Here is a 5,922-nt window from a genome sequence, read left to right on the forward strand (position 1 = left end):
TTTTTAAATTTTGGAGGTTAAATATTAGCATAATTTTTGTTCCGATTATTATTTTATTTAGTTTTTTTTTTTGAATTACAAAATATATAATTTCATATATAAATGTGTTAATTAATTTTTTTTCTCTTTTTTTTTATTATGGTTGAATAATAAATATGATTTGAGCTATCATGCGGTCAGTGGAATTAAAACAATACGAAAGCTTAATAATAATTATTTAAATCGTATATTGTCAAACATGATTTACTTTTCGAGTAATAATTTAAAATTGTTTTTTTTTTATTTAATAAATTTAAATTGTTTGATGCTTCATATATATATATATATTGAACAAATTGAAAATGAACTCATCGCTCTAAAACTGTGTTTAATCTCCTTCATCGTTTTAAAATCGATACAAATCTTACGAGTAAAATAATAATGATTAGTCCAAAATTAAATTTTCAATATATATTATAAAAAAATATAGTGACATGGATGCACATATTTCATAAGTTTGTGCTCCTAATCATTTCTTTTTTAATGATAAACAATTTATAATAAATGTGTAATGTGTGTGTGTGATCATGTGTAATTTTTGTTTGGTTGATAATGTTATTATTATTACTTTATGATTTAATTATGATGTTTTTATTATAATGGAATTTGAAAACTTTTTTTTTTTTTTTTTTATCTTAGATGTGTTTATGTTAACACACTCATATATCTTTAATTTAATGTTTGTCGCCAGTCTCGAGTTAGGAATGTGCCAAAATTGCAAATCGATTATTATTATTAATATTACAAAACAGGAAAATTAAAAATTATTATTATTATTTATTGAATCAAATGTAAAAGTCATAATAGTTTTTTAAAAAAAAAATGGGTTAAAAAGATAAATGTGTGAATATGTCGATGAAAACAATTTTTTGGCAATTTTTGAAATTTTATTTAGGTACACAATCATCAATCGAACCCCCTGGTTGTTGTTGTTGTTGTTGTTATTGTTTCCACCTTTTTTTTTTTTTCTATTTTTATACAAAATCAGCGTGTTTGTGTAATTTTTTTTTTTTTTATTAAATGCTTGCTTTTGTAAAAATTTAGGCATGATTTTTTTTTATTTATTATTTCTATGTCAGCATTTGAAAAAGTGTGTGAAGTTGAAAAAAAAAAAAATTTTTTTTTTGTCAGCCTTAAAAATATTTGTATTTGCTATACGTTTGTTTTTTTTTTTTTTTTTTTTTTTTTTGTTTCCCCCCTGATTTTCACAAAATGTTTTTCCATGTTTTCATTCTCTCATTTCCTCTCTCACTCACTCACTCATTCTTTTGTTTGTAAAAAAATTATTATTATTATTTTTTAATCGAGATATGTATGTGTATGTTCTTTGAAGCGTCACGTTTCGTTAATCGGTAGCTAAAAGTAAATTCGGGTAAATTATTTAAGAAATTTTGTTGTTTTTATTTTATTTGGCCGACTTATCACTTACACAATATAAAAAAAAAAAAATAATTCCTTGACTTGTTGTGTTGTGCCTTTTATTGTGAATAAAAAAAAAAAAAAAAATTTTTGAAATTGATTTGATTTGACTTTGTGTGTGTGTGTGCGTGTGTGTGCGTTATTTATAATAATTACGCTTAGAGATTTTTAATTAAACGTCAATAAAGATTAATTTTACAAGAGTATTGAAATTATTCATTCATGTTTTCTCACTATATCAACCGTACACACACACACACACACACACAAGGTGGTATGCATTATAGACTCAGGAATTTTTTCAGGTTACGGCGCTAACTTGTCGAACCACCTATTTTTTTTTTTTTTTATTATTATTGTTAACCGTGCTTAAAATGTGCTCAGGTGATCAAAAATATTATTCATATATATATACATTCAATTTAATACAATTAAAATGAAATAAAATCGAATTGTGTGTGTGTGTGTGTGTGTGTGTGTGTGTGCCTGATTGATTGATTCGTCTAGTTTTTTTTTTTTTTTTTTTTTTTTTTTTTTAGCTTAGTTTTTTTTCGGTCGGTTGATGCTGACTCAAAATATCTGGACAGCAAAAAAATTTGCGCTAACTTTGCTCGTTCAAAAAAAAAAAAAAAAAAAAGAAAAAGAAAAGAAAAAAACTTGCCGTCATCAAAATTACTTACTTTCTTTTGCTTAGGAAGGAAGGAAGCGTGATGGGAAGAGGGGGAGGGGAGGGGAATAAAAGAAAGAAATATAATTATTTAAATATGTAAATAAATAAATACACACACATATATATGTATAAATTTCAATCACGGTTATTCTAAAAACAAATTATGGAATTTCATTAATTTTGGTTTGTACGATCGTGTGCACGCAGGACTTATGTACATATATACATAAATATTTTTTTTTTTTTAATTATGTAATTTTTTTTTTTTTTAGAATTTCAATTTGCTTGCCACGCATGGTCGATATTGATGAATACACAGTATTGTTTTTTTTTTTTTTTTTTTCCTCTCTCTCTCTCTCTCTCTCTCTCTCTCTTTCTTTCTCTTTATCTTTCTCTCTGTCTGTCTCATTTGTAGGTTTGTAGGTTAATTTTTTTTTTTTTTTTTTTTACATTTAACAATTTCGCTTATTATTCAATAGTTTTGTTTTTTTCCTTTTTGTTTTCGACTTGAGGGTGTGAAGTCGTTTATTTATTTATTTATTTTTAATTCTTATATTTTTAATAATATTTAAGGAAAAGAGGGAGAGAGAGAGAGAGAGAGGAAAAGTGTAGTAATAATAATGATAATAATGATAAGGTTAATAACGCAAACAATATTCAACTTGTTTGTGATAGATTTTTTTTTTGGTATATTTTTATCCTGTTATTGAAAGTATTTAATTTCTTTAAATAATATATACATGTTGTGAAACACGGTCAGTTTTTTTTTTCCATAATATTTTATTTAAGAAGTAAAAATTTATTAAAATATACACGGCATTTATAAATTTGAAAGAGAGAGAGAAAAAAACGTTGTGAACCTTGAATTTTTTTTTATTTTTTTTTTTTAAACTCATTAGCAGCGATCGTAATCATAGATCACGATTATGAATTAAATATAAATAAATTTCACCGATTGTGTTTTAAAATTTTCAAAAGGAAGTTGTTGTTGTTGTTATTATTATTATTATTACTTTGTTTTTTGTTTTTTTTTTTTTTCGTTTTCGAAATGAACGAGTGAGAATTATTCAGGTACAGGTATAAAAAAAAGATGAAGATGAAGAAGATGAAGAAAGAAAGAAAGAAAGAAAGGGAAAAAAATGTGAGCGGGCGCAGCAATTTTTTTTTTTTGGTTGACGTTAAATTTACTTTTTAGGCATCAAAGTTGAAATTCTTTCCGTCTCTCTCTCTCTCTCACTCTCACTCTTTCTTTTTTTTTTTCTTTTTCTCTTTAACATACGCATTTTCTCTCTCTCTCTCTTGTATTAGACATGGGAGCGACGTTCAATAGCAAATTTTCCACATGAATAATTAAAACATCCTTGAATAAACCTTTTCTAAACGTGTATAATTCATTGGTTCAAGTAGTTTGACTTTTGCAAATATTTGAAGAAGTTTTATTTAAGATCAAGCGACAGGAGGAATTTTTCTTTTAATTTTTTTTTTTTTACAGAGTTTATAATTAATATTAGTAATTGAAATTGTAAATTATTATTATTATTATTATTATTATTATTATTATTATTATTATTATTAATATTATTACATTTCTTAACGTTCATTTCGAATCGACGTCGACTGGGGTTTTTTTTTTTTTTTTTTTTTTTTTTTTTTTTTTTTTTTGGAAATGGGTTGGGGGTAAAAAAACCCCAAAAAAACTGGGTTTTTATGAGTTTGAAACCTTAAAATTTTGCCTGGGTATTGAACTTCATTACTTTTTTCCTTCCCCCTCCCCCAACCCTCCCCATTCTTAATTTAGAAAAATGTTGTTGTTGTTGTTATTATTATTATTATTACGACTGTTATTAAGGTTTTTCGTACAATTCGGATAAAGTCGTTTTTTTTTTCAATCTTTATAATTTTTGATTAGCACGGCGTGTTAATTATCATCATTTCATCAACATTTATTTATTATTATTATTATTAATTCCTGTGTAAATTAATGGAAGCCCAATAAATAATAATAATGATAGTAATAATGGGAAACAATTTTTTGTTTTTTTTTGTTTCGTGGGTGCTCTCTGCAAAAAGTCGAGTTGTTGAAGTTGATGAAAAGGTTTTTTTTTATGATTAACAATTCGAAGTGAATTCAATTTTTTTTTTTTTTTTTTTTTTTTTTTGATTTTCGTCCCCATGTTATCGACATACATATATATACATATCCCCCTTTTTTTTTTTTTTTTTTTTTTTTTTTCTCTCATTGTCAATTTATTCAACGAGCTTTTTCTCTACTCCCTTGGCAGTAATAGGCTTTTCCCATCCCACGAATGATACACGTCATACCTACTGTTGTTCTCACAATTGAATCGATTATTTATTTTTTTTCTTATTGAATTTTTTTTTTTTTTTTTTTTTTTTTTTTTTTTTTGTTATTCGTACGCACGTTTGAACAATGGCTTCACTCGCAAAAAAAAAAAACAAAAAAAACAAAAATATTATTGAGTTAATGAAAAAAAAAAAAAAATTAAATTAAAATAAAAACGTTTTTTATTTTGTTTTGTTATGAATTGTATTAAATAACTGACTAGATGTTGAAAATAAGTAAAAATAAAAAAAGTAGGAGTTGGGGTCATTATTATTATTATTATTATTATTATTATTATTATTATTATTTTAAAGTTAATATTGTAGTTTGCAAAAAAAAAAAAAAAAAATACCGTTAATATTAGGCGACACGATTCTTGGCACACGCTTTTTATTATAGACCCTTTGCCGGTTCTTTAGTAAATGTTTTTTTTAAAAAAAAAATCGAAATCAATGAATCCTGTCGACCTAATAAGGTACAAAATTTTTGCGCGGTTATTTAAAAAACATGTTAAAAAAATGAATTTTTTTTTTTGTTTGCTGCAAAATTTCCAATCACGTTTATAGAATAAACATTTTCACCATTTTGAGTCGTCGTATGAATTATAATTAAATTTTAAAAAAAAAAAGAGTAGTTTAGAGACTTACACTCCTAATTATTATTTATTTGTTTTGTTGCAAAATAACAACAACAACAACAATTTCAAATTCTTTTTTATACATTTTTTTTCCTGCCCCCTCTCCCCCCCCCCCCGAGATGAAAATTGTTTGTTGGGTTCTAACGGGGGAAAAGGAAATTCTTTTTTTTTTACACGATAGATTATTGTTAATTTTTCCGCTTTTCCGAAACGATAATAACGATTTTGCAAATGGTGGTAAAAAGAGTAAAAAAATAATAAGAAAATGATGAGAGAGAAAATTAATAAAACAAAGTTGTGTGGTAAATATATTTGTTCAAGTGTGAAATCGTATTTCACAACTATCTCTTATATCTATAACGTAATGCCAACCAACCAACTTTCTTCTCTTCAAGTCTTGTGTGGACAAGTTTTAAACGATGAGACTTGTTGATAAACAAAATTTAAATTTTTTGTTTTTTTTTTTTTTTTTTGTTATGTTGACGACTTGCATTATTACTTTTTCACACGTAGTAGTAGTGATTGCATGTGAAAATTTATTTAAAAAAAAAAAAAAGAAAAGAAAGAAAGAAAAGGGAGAAAGAGAGAAAAAGAAATGACGATAGGTGGTAGTAGGTGGAAGGGATGGGGGAGGGTGTGTGTGACAGTTTTGAAAAAATAAAAAAAAGTAAGAATTCTGTCGTAAAAGTAAAAAAAAAAAAAAAAAAAAAGGAAAAAATCTTGAATTATTAAGATAGTCTGAAAGGTGGATGATGATAAGTTTAAAACTTTAAAGTTAAAAGGCCCGAAACCATTTGTAAACTTTTTTTCCTC

The sequence above is a fragment of the Pediculus humanus genome, genomic scaffold, assembly GCF_000006295.1.
Source record: "Pediculus humanus corporis 1103172108294 genomic scaffold, whole genome shotgun sequence".
Lineage (NCBI taxonomy): Eukaryota > Metazoa > Arthropoda > Insecta > Psocodea > Pediculidae > Pediculus > Pediculus humanus.